Raw genomic sequence first — 16,543 nt, forward strand, 5'->3', positions numbered from 1 at the left:
CATTATCTCATGCACGCTTCCCCCTTCCCCAACACCCACCCTGTGAGGTGAATGCTGTTACCAGCCTCTTTTCTGGGAAAACGGCTGCTCACAGTCACAAGACCTGAGGAACCTCCGGCCCAAAGTCCCACAGCCAATAAGTGGCCAATTCAAACACAGCACATAAGCTACACAACTGCTCTCACTGAGGGCCAGGCTGGGATGCCAGCTTCTGCGCACCCCCTGCAGGAAGATGGGCACATGCCAGTGTCAGGACACAGTCTGTGAAGATCCTGTCACCTTACAGTGGTGGGAACCTTCCCCTCAGAGCCCCAGGGCCACTCCCTGAGAGTCGGGGGTCTCTGCTCAGGGCTGCAGTGCATTCTGCCTGCTCTCCCTTCTAGATACCCTGGTTCTGGGCACCTCAAATCGGGGTGCCCATACCCTGGGGGTACACAGTCGTGGACAACGGGCACAGGAAACCACAGTTAAAACCTCAATTTTACATGATGCCCGAGGCAAAGTGGAAAAGTTGCATTTTTTTATATGTATTTTTCTTACTGATTTCAGAGAAGAAGGGAGAGGGAGAGATAGAAACATCAATGATGAGAGATAACTATCGATCAGCTGCCTCCTGCACACCCCTACTGGGGATCGAGCCCACAACCTGGGCATGTGCCCTGACCAGAATCGAGCCCGGTACTCTTCAGTCCGCAGACCGACACTCTATCCACTGCACCAAACAGGCTAGGGCAAAAAGTTGCATTTTTATTAGAACAACCATGTTGTTGTTGTTGTTACATACTGCATTCTTCCATTTACCACAAGAACAACTGATAATAAACACTATTTAAAAGAAATGCTGGACTCTGAAAAGGGTGGTGGCAGCAACACTTCTCACTGCAGAATCACCGCCCACTCTTTCCAGTTAACATTGCTATTCTTCCATGATACAGGTTCACGTGGAAAAACTTGTCAGCTTTTGGTCAGGGCCAGGAGATGAAATATAGAGCATGTCCTAATTAGCTAATGTAAGCTCTCAGGGTGGGCCCATAAAACATGGCCATTGTTTTGTTAAGCATCTGCAACCTGCAGAATTCCTTAGCCCTGAGCTATGGTTTCTGCTCAGTATCTTAAAGCTGAGCTCAGACCCATCTGACTGCTCCTCCGGGCTGAGGGAGGTGCTAGTCATCAAAGTCTGGAATGTCATCATAGGAGTAACCCCAGCAGCCTTTGGATGCACAGTAAGCAATGCGCAGGTGGTAAAACCCTGGCAGGAACACCGGGGTGCTAATGATCAGAACTGGAATGGCCTGGTCTTCTCCCCCTTTGCTGATATAGCAGGAGGGAGCCTACCAAAAACAGTACCATGGCAAGCGCAATGGCCTTACATGGAATCTTAGGAGGGCTTTTCTTAACCTGGAGGTCAATGTAGCCATCCTCTGTGCTAGAGTCTTGAGTATTTCACTTTCCTACTGGGGATCCCAGTAGCCAGGTTGGTACGAGATGGCATCATAACACACTGACACAGCCACAGTCCCTTACCGGAGCGCCATGCCAAATCATCCACACGCCGACAGCCCGCTCACCACTGGAAACAGAGATTCTCATGACTCGCCTCACCTAACTGCCACCTGCCCCGCCCCACCCAGACTGGATCAAAATCAACCATGGGTTTACGGGTAAGAGTATAGATACACTACCCCGTGGGTCACCTGGACAAGGCCACAGAGCTTTTGGTGTTCCCACTGCTCTATCCCTGGGAGTATTGGGAAGGAAATATTTGGCTCTGCCCTTTTCCTGTCCCTGCCAGGATGCAGAGCCCATTTCACCATGCATCTCCAGCCCTCACCTCGCGCGCGCGCGCGCGCGCGCGCGCGCGCGCACACACCCACACCCACACACACACACACATGCCATCTCCATGTCTTTCCAAAGCAAGTACTACCCAGCTTCACATATATGCTGCCTCCACCCTTTTGGCCTCAGGGACTGTGGGGCTGAGGGACAAGAAGAACATGTAATTCAGAGACCACCAGGTTTGACATGGATGGACAGAGGGCCTGAGAGCACAGTGCTGGGGCTTGGGGTAAGGGTGAGGGGGGGGCTCCAGGACCGGTGAGTCTGTGTTACAGAGGGAAGTGATTGACCTGAACACTGATTAGGAATAAGGAGGAATTATGAAGTTGAGGAAAACAGGTGAAAAACTTGCTTTGACTGTGGAAAAATAGGCCCATTACTGTCATGTTTGAGCTCTACATAGTAACTTTGTAGCTTAGTAATGCATATGATTTCAAACGTCTTTTATGTTAATCCTCAGGGAGGGGAAAAACAATAAAATTAAACTTGCCAAAGTCCTTCCAGCAGAACAGCATTTCCTCTGCCTGCCTCAGAGCCTGTGCACTTGCTGCTCTGTTTTGCTTGGAGCAGCTCTTTCCCACCCCTTTCCACGGCTGGTTCCTTGTCATTTTCCAGGACTTGCCTAAGTGTCACTCTCCCAGTGCGATGGTGCCACCCCTACCCTCACTGTCCCTCTCACAGCAGCCTTCTCCTCCCAAGCACAGTCACAATTTGTAATTCTGTGGCACTAACAACACTGGGTTCACCGGCTCCCACTCGGAACCCACTGCCCTGTCATTTCATACTCCAAAGAAGCCCTAATCTGGTGCCATTACGATAGATTTGCAGTGAGTAGCCTCGTCCATTTCCCATTTGGTATTTTTATTGATTTCACAGAGGAAAGGAGAGGGAGAGAGAGATAGAAACATCAATGATGAGAGAATCACTGATTGGCTACCTCCTGCACGCCCACTGCTGGGGATCGAGCCTGCAACCTGGGCCTGTGCCCTTGACTGGAATCAAACCCGGGACCCTTCAGTCCACAAGCTAACAATCTCTAGCCACTGAGCCATTGGGTATTTTTTACCAATGCAAAGTTCTGGGGTCTATTCTTACAGATGGATTTCTGGGTCAAAGGGTAAGTGCACAAATGATTTTACTAGCTGTTGCCAAATCCCCTCCACATGTTCTATACTATTTTCGATCCCCATCAGCAAGCAGTGTCTGAGAGAGCCTATTTCCCTCAGATTTTCCAACAGAATACACTCTCAAACTTGGAATTTTGCCAATCTGATAGGTAAGAAATGTTAAACTCAGTGTAATTTTAATTTGCATCCCTATCATTACAGGCAAAGTTGGTTATCTTTTTCTATGTTTATGAACCATTTTCATTTTTTTCTGAGAGCAATCTGTTCTTATCTCTAGCGCACTTTCCTTTATGACTGTTGACTTTTTTTTTTAAGAGAGTTTTTTTTTTAATTGATCTTAGAAAGGAAGGAAGGGAAAGAGAGAGAGAGAAATATCGATGTGAGAGAGCTACATCCAACGGCTGCTTCCTGTAGGCGCCCCTCTTGGGGATCAAACCTGGAAACTAGGTAAGTGCCCTGACCAGGACTGAACCCTCGACCTTCTGGTGCACAGGATGTCGCTCCAACCAGCTGAGCCACACAAGCCAGGGCTTAGGAGAATTTCTTATTTTATTAATAAAGTAATGTCTGTTGGTTATCAAAGAAAATTTAAAATACAGGCAAGGAAAAAAATAGCCATAATTCATCTACTCAAGAATGCCACTGGGAATCACTTGCTATACACTGTGCTAGCCCCTTCCTAACAAAAGGAAAAGGATACGCACAGTTGCATATAGGTTTAATATGAGTTCAAACCCACTTGTTTATGACTTAAGTGCAGTTGTTTTAATCCACTCGTTTATGACAAAGAGAAAAAATTGCTTTGATGTAAGTATGAAGTGATGTCAGGTGTCATCATTCTACATCTGTTGTCACTGATAAGCAGTCCGTAACCCAGCAGCTGAGGCATTCCCCCGAAGTCTTGTCGATAAGAAAGTGTGTAGAAGTAACTATGGCAATGGAACGTTCATGCTCTAAATACTGACAGTTTGTGAGGACTATTTGAGTTTTAACCTAAAAATTCCCGGAAGACCTTTGGGGCATTCGCTCCTGTCCTGGGCAGGCACCCTTACAGAGACAGTGGTGATAAGCCATAGGGCTGCCCAGCTTACCTACCACAACTGGCCTCTCACTCCCTGGCAATGTACTCTAGCAACAGAGAACTTTCGCTTTAGGCACTGGCAGCTGGAAATCAGCTGTGGTTGGTCTACCCAGTGCCTACTGGTATAAAAAGGTACACCTCATATTAAATTTGGGCTTTATTCCTTCATCTCCCCTTGCCTGGAACAAACAGTGTGATCAATTTGTCATTTGTTTGGAGTATGTTATTTTTGTATCTGGCTTATTAAGAGATATTATCCTGTGTGCTTTGGCTTATGAAATTATTATAATTCCTACAGCAAACTTGTGCTTAAATAAATTGCTGGCAAAGACAACTCAGTCTCTGAGCGTTGCTTTTGCTGCCTCCCAAACAGACACACACACACACACACACACACACACACACACACACACGCAAACAGTGGTAAATATTTGCTGGTCATGTGCCAGCGCTTGGGAGTCAGAGCCTGCACTTGTCTGTCTGCTTAGAGCAGTGGTTCTCAACCTTGGCTGCACATTAGAATCACCTGGGAATCTTTTTAGAATCCTGATTTCTGGGCCTCATCCTCCGGAAATTCTGTTTCTTTGTTATGGGGTGGGGCCGCAACATTGGTAACAAAGAAACAGAATTTCCGGAGGATGAGGCCCAGAAACCAGGATTTTAAGAAGATTCCCAGGGGATTCTAATGTGCAGCCCAGGCTGAGAACCACTGGCTTAGAGCATCAGCTCTGTGAGGGAGGAGGGCCTGGTGTGCCTAGAGGCGGGAACGGGGTGAGGGGGCAGAAGGTTCTGGCCAAGGGGGTCAGGAGTGGCCAGTGGACAGCCCCTGGAGAGGTGCCTGTACTGCGTGGGCAAGTTGATTGTTCGTGGGAAGGAGCATCACTCTGCAGAATTGTTCACCCAAAGGGGCGGGGAGGGAGATGGGGGGACAACAGGACAAGCTGTGTGGCCCTGGACAAGTATCTCTCTCTCTCTTTTTTTTTTTTCTTCTTAAATGTATTTTTACTGGTTTCAGAGAGGAAGGGGGAGGGAGAAAGAGAGGAAAACATAAATGATGGGAGAGAATCACTGATTGGCTGCCTTCTGCACGCCCCACACTGGGGATTGAGCCTGCAACCTGGGCATGTGCCATGACCAGGAATTGAACCGTGACCTCCTGGTCCATAGGTCCATGCTCAAACACTGAGCCACACTGGATGGGCTTTCCCTCTTTTCTTAAGGAAATAGGCCTGGATGGTCTTTTAGGCCCCTTCCTATGAAAGAATTATGCTAAGATGGGATGAATAATCTATTAGAAGAGGAAAGCATTGATTAATGACCCAAAAGGGCAGGGCTGGATTATTTTCAGGCCTCTGGACACCCCTTAAATTCACAAACCTTCCCAGCACTTGTGTGCACATGTCTTCCTGAGTCTAGTCCCAGCGCTGCCACCCTCTAGCTGTGTGACTCAGGGCAAATCACTAAATTTCAGTTTTTTCCCTCAGTTTTTTAACAAGGTCATTTCAAAATGTCTAGGGCAGTGGTCGGCAAACTCATTAGTCAACAGAGCCAAATATCAACAGTATAATGATTGAAATTTCTTTTGAGAACCAAATTTTTAAAACTTAAACTCTATAGGTAGGTACATTGTTATTAACTTAATTAGGGTACTCCTAAGCTGGCCTTTGCTAAAAACGTCCTCAATCTGATTGAGGTACCTTCGCTGAGGTCAACCCCTTCCAACTCTCCCATCCACACTCGTCTTGTATACTTGTTTCGTCTGTCTCCTTTCCAAAAACCGACTTCTGCGCATGGACCACGAAGTTTCAATCGCACTGTACGTGCACGCCCGCATGTGGTACTTTGTGGAAGAGCCACACTCAAGGGGCCAAAGAGCCGCATGTGGCTCGCGAGCCGCGATTTGCTGATCACTGGTCTAGGGCCTTCCCCAGCATGCAGTGAATGCCCCATTATGGTGGTGATCATTACCCTCTGCTCCACTGCCACCGGCACTACCCTGGGCCCAGTGCCAGGAAATCTAAGCTCCATTTTCAGAGGAGGCAGTGAAGCTGAGAGGTAAATGACTCGACCAGGGACACGCTGCAAACAGGTGAGAGTTGCAAGTGGAATCCAGGTGGGCCTCTCTCCAAAGTGAACCCAGTGGTCCCCAAGGTGCAACACCCGCTGCGTCCAGGTTGGGGCCGTGCCACCGGTGAGTTCCGAGGACATCTCTCAGACCAGCGTCTGCCGGGGCAACCCGACTCTAGGGGGCGACTCTCTCTCCGGGAAGGAAAGCGATTTGGCAGGAAGCCTCAAAAACAGCGCAAGCGGGTCCTCCGGTGTGGAGGAGCCAGCCGGGAGGGTGGGCGCCCAGCTTCTCCGAGCTGAGCCTGGTCCAGGAGCTCTGCCGGGCGGGGCGGGGCGGGCTTGGCCCGGCTGCAGTTCCCGTTATCGACACGCGGGGGAGCCAGCGCCGCGAAGAGCTGCCCTAAATACCGTGGTTTCCGCGGGCGTGCGCACACCAGTCTGTGCCCACCACCGTCATGACCGTGACGTAAGCCAGCGGGGCGCGGAGCCGGAGAGGCTGGGGGTCCGGGCTGTGGTCTGGCCTGAGGTTGGCTCGGCCCGCCGGTGAAGGAGCAGGCACAACGCGGGGCAGCGGGTGCTCGCCGCTCTCACTCTCCCGCAGTGGGCCCTCCATCGGGCTTCCTGCTGCTGTTGCCCCAAGTGCAGGTGGAGGTCCTAGGATGCCAGGCCAGGGGCTTGGTGCGCGAGGGCGGGCGGGGCGAGGGAGGAAGAGGTGCAGCGGGATGTGAGTAAATGTGGGGTTAACTGCCTCCGGCCTTTCTAAGCCGGAGGGAAAAGACAGAATATTCACACAGAAAGTTTGGGGATTGACTATGGGTTCCTGTTAGAGTAATGTACATTTTTAAAAACTGCACAACAGGGCAAATGCTTAACCCCTCAAAAAAATTTATAAAAGCCTAGCTTCTAAGAGAGGTGTTGCCCGGAGAAGAGATGGGATGACCTGACATTCCTGGCTTGGGAAGGGAAGCAGCTTTGTGTGGTCTGGGCCAGTCCACGCGGGCACATGGGGTCGGGGCCCCAAGCCTCTGTAAGAAGGTTGCCTAGCCTAGGCAGTGACCATAGGCAGTGCCCACAGGCAGTGCCCACCACTCAGAGTTCTGCCAACCCAGCCAGCATGGTTCAGGGCGGGAAGTGGAGGGGCGGGGGAAGGAGTGGACGGAGGAAGAAGTGATGGGGGAAGCGCGGGAGCTGGAAAAGATTTTCATTCTCCAGGCCTCAGTTTCTTCATCTATAAGGTGGAGATAATAATACCACCTAATAATAATAATAATAATACCTAATGCAAAGGCTGTTGTGAGAATTCAGTGAGCAGGTGTTCTAAAAAGTGCTCTGCGACCCCAGTGCAAAGGCCAGGCAGGAAGCTCCTCTGTGGACGCGGCCCTGATTGCCCGGATCCAAAATGCCGCTCTCCTGGGGCTCCCAGAGCTCATGGTCCAACCCTGGCCTCAGTGGGGATAACTGTTGTTTTGCATCTATCACCCCCGCTACACCGCTATCCCCACTCACATGCCTGCCAGACCGTGAACATTTCAGGACAGTGTGTGGCTGATTCATCCTTGTATTCATTCAAAACAAGGCCTGATAATACTTGGCAAAATGATACTAAGTTCATCTTGTTTTTTTAAAAACGTGCAGACTTTTTAAAAAAATGTACATATACTTTATGTTCAACAACTCCATTCCTAAGATTATACACCACAGAAATAATAGCAGTGATAAGGCAAAGATTAATATGCAAGGATGTTTGTTGCAGTATTGTTTGTAACTATAGCAAAGAACTGGAACCAACCCAAGAGTGCGTCAAGAGAGGATTGTGAAATAAATTGAGGTGCAGCCATACAATGCAATGCTGAGCCGTGGTTAAAAAGAACTAAAGAACTGAGTGGGTCTGTAAGTGCTGATGTAGGAAGAATCTCTAAACGATAGCAAGGTGCAGAACAAGAAGTACAGTATGAGTCCATTTCTTTAAAAACATTCTCCCACCACTGCTTCAATCCTTTATTTGTCAAAGCTCCCTTCCCTGTCCCACCCAAGATGTCCATCTGGCAGATCCTTTGCTATGCAGTTCCTTTAAGATATTAAGTCTGGTCTAACCCAACTTAAATTCCAAGCTCTTTGCATTTTCAGAACACATATAGCATGGATGCATACCAGGCTTGTCATTGTAACTCACTCATTTCTCACCACAGCCATCAAAGTAGATACTGTGATTATCATCCCCACTTTGCATATGAGGAAATAATGGTATAGAGAAAAGTTAAACAATTTTCCAAAGTCGCACAGATCATATATGGCAGAGCTAGAGTCTATGGCTCCAGAATCTATGCTCTTAAGTCTGTTATGTCACCTGAGGCTTACAGAACCCGAATGGGACTTTTTCATGTCTCGGGCTTTCAGCAGGCATAGTATATATGGTTAACGAGGTATATGATAATTAATTTAGCCATTCCCCTAATGATGGGCAGGTAAATCGTTTCCAGTCCTGTGCTCTCACAAACAATGCTGCAATGAATGTCTTTGTTCAGGTGTTTCTGTACACTTGTACAAACATTTCAGTAGGTTAGATTCATAGAATCCATGCAGTTGCTGGGTCAAAGGGTACATTTAAATTTGGATAGCTATATACCTATGGCTGTATAATAAACTACTCCAAAACTTGGTGGTTAAAACTACCATTTTATTTTGCTCCTGATTTTGTGGGTCAAGAATTCAGGAAGGGCTCAGCTGGATGGTTCATCTTTGCTTCTCTTCCAGGCTGGAGTCATCACTCACATGACCCAGCCTCAATGCTGCGTGACTTCTCTCTCTTCACGTGGTGTCAATATCCTCCAGGGCTTCCCCACCTGGTTCAGGCTTCTCACAGCAGGATGATGTCAGGTAATTGCACTTCAGGTAAACTGGCAGTTGGCTTGCAAGAGGTAAGAAGTGGAACCTGCTGGGCAAGTTAAGGGATACACACCTGGAACTAGGACATTATCACTTTTGCTGTATTTTACTGGTCAGAGAACTCAGCTCAAATTCAAGGGAAGGGAACATAGACCTCACCTCTGGATTGAGAACAGTCAAAGAATGTTTGGCCACCTTTACTAGCTATTTCCAAATTGCCCTCCAAAATGTTGATCAATTTACATTCCCACCAACAATGTAAGAATCTTTCCCCATGCCCTCTGTGCATTGTAAAACACTGGTACCAATGTGGCAGTTGAAAATAGTATTTCATTGTTATTTTGTTATGCATTTCTTTAATTACGAGGGAAGTTGAGCATCATTTCATTTTAAATTTTTCTTTCCTTGTGATTGTCTTTGCTCATTTTGAAATTTGGTTCGTCTTTTTAAATATTACTTTTTAAAATGTGTATATTACGGAGATTAGTTCTTTATGTGACAGTATGTTACAAATAGTTGTCCCCGTGTGTGGCATTTTTGATAATTTTCTTCATTCAGATTTTTTGTTTTATATTTTTATTAATTTCAGAGAGGAAGGGAGAGGGAGAGAGAGATAGGAACATCACTGATGAGAGAGAATCATTGATTGGCTGCCTCCTGCATGCCCCACACTAGGGATTGAGCCTGCAACCCGCCATGTGCCCTGACCAGGAATCAAACTATGACCTCCTGGTTCATAGGCAACACTCAACCACTGAGCCACACTGGCCGGGCTGAATGTCACCTTTTTTTTTTTTTTACTGTATTTTTATTGATTTCAGAGAGGAAGGGAAAGGGAGAGAGAGATAGAAACATCAGTGATGAGTGAGAATCATTGATCGGCTGCCTCCTGCACGCCCCCTACTGAGGATCGAGCCTACAACCCGGGCATGTGCCCTTGACCAGAATCGAACCCAGGACCCTTCAGTCCGAAGACCGACGCTCTATCCACGGAGCCAAACCGGCTAAGGCTGGATGTCACCTTTTGAAGTCCTCTCTTTTGTAGGACATTGAAGCTTATTGGGGGCTGGTGGTGCTATCTCAGAAAGGCCTCTGCGGCACCCCAGGCACCTGTGGGGGAGGGAGCCCAAGAGCCCAGCAAAGGCAGCCCTGTGATAGGAGGCCCTGCACGGCCCTGGCCCTGGGACCCTAGGCCTGGCCAAGGGAAGCCTGAAACACAGCCGCTGGCCTGCAACTCTGGGACCCTCACTGCAGCGTGAGTCCGGGCTTCCTTGAAGGAAACATTCCTTGGAGGCCCAGGAGCGGGGCCCGCCGTGCCCTCAAAGAGCTGATTCATGAGGCAGGAGGTTTCACAGAGCAGCGCCTTGTTCACAAGACCAAACGCAGTCAGGCCTTTGCCAAGGACAATCCTGCTGGTCGCAACATCACCGCCGTGGGGAAGGGCAGGGATCTGCTCCAGGAGCCGCAGGCTCGGGGGCTGCTCTGGGCACAGGCTTTCCTTCCCTCCCCGGCCAGGCTCCGCTGGCCCCTGTCCAGTCCTGGAGGGCCAGACAGCAGCAGCCACCCTCTCCTTCCCCAGCAGGGCCCGGGGATGCCCAGGGAGCTGAGTGGGCACTCATTTGTTCAAGGATTATTTGTGGAGTGTCCACTATGTCCAGTCAGTGTTCTTGGGATACAGTAGAGAATAAAGGAAACTAAAATTCCTGTCTCTGGACCTTACAGACAATAAAAACACTAGTAACCCTAGTGAGTAGGTAAATATGTTAGGAGATAAATGCCAAGGGGAAAAAATGGGCCAGGAAAGAGGACTTGGGAATTGGGGGTGGGAATGGCTAACGGCAGGGGCGACTTCATTGGCCCTCCAGCCTGGTTCATCAATTCCGAGCCCATTCAGGAGAGCCGGGAAGGAGAGGGAAGTGGTTATGCCCCTGGTTCCCCCCTGGGCTGGTCCCTGCTCTTGTCAGGCGGCCTTTCCCACAATTCTCTCCTTTCTGGTTCCAGCAGTCACTTATTTTCCTCCCCCGCAGGCCTGGGAGTAGCAAAGAGTTTCCTTACATCCCATCCACACCTTTGCAAAAAGTCCTTGAATAATCCTAATTTGAGTGCTGTAGTCTGCTGGAATGCTGAGAAGGACAGTGACATCTGAGCAGGACTCTCAGGCCCTGCACCTATCCAAGGACGAGTTTCTGGGCAGAGGGAACTGCCAGTGCAAAGGCCTGGAGATGGGAGGGGAGACCTGACCTGTTTGAAAGAGAGCAAGAAAGCCTGGTGGCCGCAGCAGAGGGAGGGAGGCCCGGGACGGCTGTTATCAAAGAGGGGTGTGCTGAGAGGTGTGAGCATGGCTTTTGCTGTAAGTGAAGTGGGGGCCACTGGAAGCTTCTGCCTGAGGAATGATGTAATCTTTAACACTAATTGAGAACAGACGGGGGGGGGGGGGGGGGGCAAGGGTGGCCACTGCAGGGACTATTGCAATAGCCCAGGTGAGAAACAGCAGTGGCTCAGCTGGCGATGGGGAAGAAATGAGCCAACAGGACTTGCTAGGATTGGACGTGGGGTGTGAAAGGAGGCAAGGGTGCTTTGAGGATTCTGGCCTATTGGATTCAGCAGCGCTACGAGGCTTCTAGTGGGTTCTCCACATCTACCCAGCCTGCCCCTCATATCCTGTCCCTCTGGGTGGTGTGTGTGTGTCTGTGTGCCCGGTCCCTGGGCGTACACTATAGACCCACCTCCGCTCTGGCAGGTCAGAGGTCTGCCAGCCTCTGCAGGAGGCTCCTCAGGCACGTCGTAGCCCCTTCTGCTTGCGACCATCTATCTGCTGGCCCCTGGGTCAGGAGCGGAGTCAGCCCTGGGTGCTGGGAAGGGAGGCTAAGCCAGGTCCCCAGAGGCAGCCCAGTGAGCTGACTGTTACCTTATCAGTGACCTGCTTTCTGGGGCACTCCCAGACCCGTGCTCTCTTCAGCCTGGGCTCTGTGGCTTAGCCAGACCTACATGTGACCTGCTTCCTCTTCTGACATTCACTCAGCTAGCTTCCCCTCGGGCTCCTGCCCTCTGCAGGGCCTCCTCATGGCCCTCGCCGGCCTTTGCCCCACCCCTGCTGGATGTGGTCTTTTAGAATCTCAGTTTGGGGGCCTCCTTCCACAGCATCCTGTGGGGGTCACTTGGCTGGACTCTCACTGCCCCAAGTTCCTGAATTCAGGCTGTGAGTGCCTTCTGGGCCAGCCAGGCCTGGCCGCCATGGATAACACCACCACCATAGAACTTACCCTGAGCCAGCTCCGTGCAGAGCTTCCCGCAGGCCTGCTGGGCCCGTCAAGTACAGGGGTGGGTTCTGGAGTCCCAGTTCGCCTGCACGTGACCTCGGGCAGGCACTTAACTTCTCCAAGCCTCCATCTCCTCAGCTGATCTCGAGGAGTCCCTCCCACACTGGAGGTCCTTGTAAGTAATTTCTAAATAAGTTACTGCATGCAATACCCTTGGCACAGTGCCTGACATGCCCTTAGTATGTGCTCAATGAAAGTCAGCTATTTAAATCATCACCATCTCCAGATGGAGTCACCGGGGCTCAGAGAGGAGGGGAACTTATTCAAGGAAACAGAGCTGGAAAATGGTGAAGACGGGTTCCCCTGTGCCCTGACCCATCAGTCTACCCTCCCCTTCTTCCCTTCCTCTGGGAGGCCAGCACAGGGTAGGTGTCAGCGCACAAATGAAGAAACCAGAAGCTTACACACACACTCTCTCTCTTTTAAGATGTGCTTTTATTGATTTCAGAGAGAGGAAGGGAGATGGACAGAGAGATAGAAACATCAATGACGAGAGAATCATTGATAGGCTGACTCCTACACACCCCCCACCTGGGATCGAGCCCAAAACCTGGGCATGTGCCCTGACCAGGAACTGAACTGTGACCTCCTAGTTCAGTGGTTCTCAACCTTCTGGCCCTTTAAATACAGTTCCTCATGTTGTGACCCAACCATAAAATTATTTTCGTTGCTACTTCATAACTGTAATGTTGCTACTGTTATGAATCGTCATGTAAATATCTGATATGCAGGATGGTCTTAGGCGACCCCTGTGAAAGGGTCGTTCGACCGCCAAAGGGGTCGCGACCCACAGGTTGAGAACTGCTGTCCTAATTCATAGGTCAACGCTCAACCACTGAGCCATGTGCTGGGCCAGAAGTTTACACTCTTAGAACCTCACAGGGAAGGGAGGTCCCTGTCATTATGGGAGATACAGAGATGAATTAAACAGCCCCAGCCCTCTAGGGAGGGCCAGAGTTCAGCATCCCTCCCTCCATAGAGGATCCAGGAAACCTCCATGGAAGGGTGACACCTGGGTTCTTGACACACGACTGACTCGTTGAATCATACAAGGAATGGTCAGCGCACAATCTGAATTTTTAAAGACCAAGTTTCAAACATTCTGTTCCTTTTTTTGAATAAAGCATCAGGACCCCCCAAAGAATCCAGTGTTGTGGCACCTAAATGACCTCTCACAGCAGATGTTACTTCCCATGTCCTGAGCTCAACTTGGGGAAGTAGGGTCTCCGTTATGCGGGGCACATTATGCCCGCTGCCCCATTTTGTGGGTGTGTGCGTGTTCACACAGGCCTAGGTCACCCTCTCTCGGGCTCTTAGGTGACTGTGGCGTGCGTGAGCACCATTAGCCCTTCCGGCAAAGATCCTAAGCCCAGTACTGAGCGCTAAGGTCAGGAGAAGCCTTTCGAATCCTCAGCGATGAGAAAAGAGTCTCCTGCCTTGCACACTTCTGTCCGTACAAAGGGAAGGCCGGGTCTAGGTGACCCCAGGCTTGAGCTAGGGTGTCCCATCCAGCGCCCTCAGCGCGGCTTTGCACCCGGTGCAAACCTTTTGCTGCAGACCTGCCCTGCACATTGACTTCTGCCGGGACTTTTGGTTTCGGTTTCGGAGAGCAGAAATGAGTGCTGCCCTTCCCCTCTGCTGCCCGCTACACTCTCCTCCCTCCTCCCTTGTCTTTGTCGTCCCTTCCCTGGTGGGAAATGACACCCTGGTCTCTAAGGGAAAGAAGTGGGGAAAGTGGCTCAGGCCTCACTTCATTTTCAGGGCTGGTGGCCACTCCCAGTTGTGCAAATCGTGTACTGCACGATTCTAGGGGATGCAGTCACAATGATGTCACCAACATTTGCGTAGTTTCGGGTGCACTTTTCAGGCAGATGGCAGTCAGGTGTCCTGAGAGGGGGCATCTTTTTCTAAATTGTCTGAATGCTTTGAGTGGGATGAAGGAGCTGAGTGCATTTTGGTTCTGATTCGCCAAAGCCCCAAGCCAGCTGGCATCCCACAAGCCACCTCTTCCCCAGGCCTTGCCCTCTCACCAACCTCATTGCTCAACTTCTCAGCTGGCCTAGAGCCCCAGTGATTCTGATTCAAAAGAGGCTGGCCAATCACCTTTCGGGCCATTTGTGGGACCCCAAGTAAGTCTCTTTCCTTCTGGGCCTCAGTCTCCCTGTCTGCAACATGTGGACAAATTCTCTCCAAGGGGCGCTCCAGATTTGCATCTGCGTCTGTGCTGAGGGGCCTGGGAGGCAGACAAGTTGGTTTGGCCTCAGGGTCCTGTTTCCTCTGGAGGAGGGAGGCTATGGGTCCCCTGATGGAAAGCAGGGCTCGGGGCTGCTTTTGCTGAAGGATGGTGGTGAGGATCCCAGGAGGTCACCCAGGGGACTGCGATGGCCTGGGCAGGTGCCCTCGCCTCGCTAGACGTCAGTTTCCTCCCCCATGAAGTGGGGTGATAATACTCACCTTGCAGGGGGCTGTGAGGGTTAAAGGGACTACTGTGTGCAAAGGCTGACACAGAGGAGGCTCAGAGAAAGGCAGGGGAAAGGCGCCTGTGGAACGCAGGGGAGCCGGGCCTGCAGCTCCATAGGAGGCTGGCCCACAGAGCACAGCAGCCCTGCGACCGCGACCGGCAATGCCTGACTCGTGTTCCAGGGCAGGAAACCCACCTCGTTTCCTCCGGTCTGACAAGCCACCCCGTGTCCTCCCTCCCACTGTGGGTTCCCCTCCCCTCTCTGCGTGACCACACTTCCGGGAGGATGCCTAGGCCAGCTTAGGTCCCAAAGAGCCCAAAGCCCTCAGTCTCACATAGAATGCCCTCCCCTAATGCCCCCACTGCCCTTGCTGTTACCCAGTTACCTTGAGTTATTTGACACTCCCAAACAAACCATACATGGTCACAGTCCATGCTTTGCCCGTGCTGCATCCCTTCTGGTCACATGCCCTTCCTTCTCCCCACTCCCTTCCCCCACGATAACTAAATCCTGCTCATTGTTTAGGGCCGAGCTCAAATGTCACCTTCTCTAGGAAGGCTTTCCTTGTCCTTCCAGTAAAGAAAATAATCACCCTTCCTGTTGGCTCGGGCAGCCCAGGACTCACAGTTGGGAGGTCTGCGGAGCTGAGTCAGTCAAATCCCCATGAGCCTCAGTGCCCTTATCTATGAAATGGAGGCGAATCACCTGTAGCTCAGGGGGCGGGTGTTGGAAGAATTCAATACAAGGGGCGCACGTAAAGCCCCTGAACACAGTGAGGGCACACAGTTCGTGGAAACCAGTTCTAGCCGGCCACGCCTGCAGGGAGCTGGGAGGGTGTGTCAGGCACTCTTTCCATCCTTCTATTCCAGCTCTTTTCAGTGGGTCCTCAGGTTCCCACCCAGGGACACGCACTGCCAACCCACAGCTCATTGGAGCATCAATAATGATTGACAGGCTCTGAGCCCAGTGACTGACTTAGTCCTTCCTGGAGCAGGTGGTCCGCCCCACCGCCCTCTCTGGGGCCTCTGCCTGAGGAAGGCAGAGGCCTGGAGTGGACTGGGGGGGGTAGGTCTGACTTCCACGGGTAGCCTGTGTGGGTGGCCTGACCGTCCCACTGATGACTCAGATCTACTCCCCACCCTTCCCCTTCAGGAAGAGGCCCTGTCATAATCGCAGTTGTGCTGCATAAAAATAGCTTCAGTTCACAGATACACGAACACCAGGCCTTTTCACTGAGGGAAGAGGAAGGCCATTTCCCCACTCGCATCCCCTCGGCCTTGCTTCAAAAACTGATCCTCTTGGGTGGGGTCTTAACACTTCTCGGTGGATGGCTTCAGCAGCTGCTTCCTCCGGTTTGGGTGCAGAGGATTTTTGCTGCTTTGCAATCAGCTTCTCACATTTTCTCATTTGTCCCTCCCACCAGAGATGTGGGGCTGAGCAGCTGAGGTTCTTGTGCCCACTTTGCAGATGCGGAAATCCAAACCGAGAGAGGGGAGGGGAGTTGCCCAAGGTCACATGGTAAGTGGATGCTGGAACCTAACTCCTGACACAGTGTTCTTTCTGCTCCAGTGTATGCCTCCTCCTTGGAGAATACTGTGGCCCCAGCCAGAGCAAAGGGCAAAAGGGGAGGAGAGAAAGACTAGACAGAGCACAGATTTGAGAGCAAGACATTCACGTAACAAAATTTGCCAAGCTCCTACTATGTGCCGGGGATCATCCTAGGCACCAGGAATATAGAAGGGAGCGAAAAAGAGGCCTACT

The 16,543-nt window shown here is 50.9% G+C and overlaps 1 pseudogene; it reads right to left on the minus strand.

The window, feature by feature from the left end:
* Positions 1-795: 795 nt before the first annotated feature.
* Positions 796-1,495, minus strand: LOC132218394 (transmembrane protein 230-like; annotated as a pseudogene).
* Positions 1,496-16,543: the final 15,048 nt, after the last annotated feature.

The sequence above is a fragment of the Myotis daubentonii genome, chromosome 1 (genome assembly GCF_963259705.1).
Source record: "Myotis daubentonii chromosome 1, mMyoDau2.1, whole genome shotgun sequence".
NCBI lineage: Eukaryota > Metazoa > Chordata > Mammalia > Chiroptera > Vespertilionidae > Myotis > Myotis daubentonii.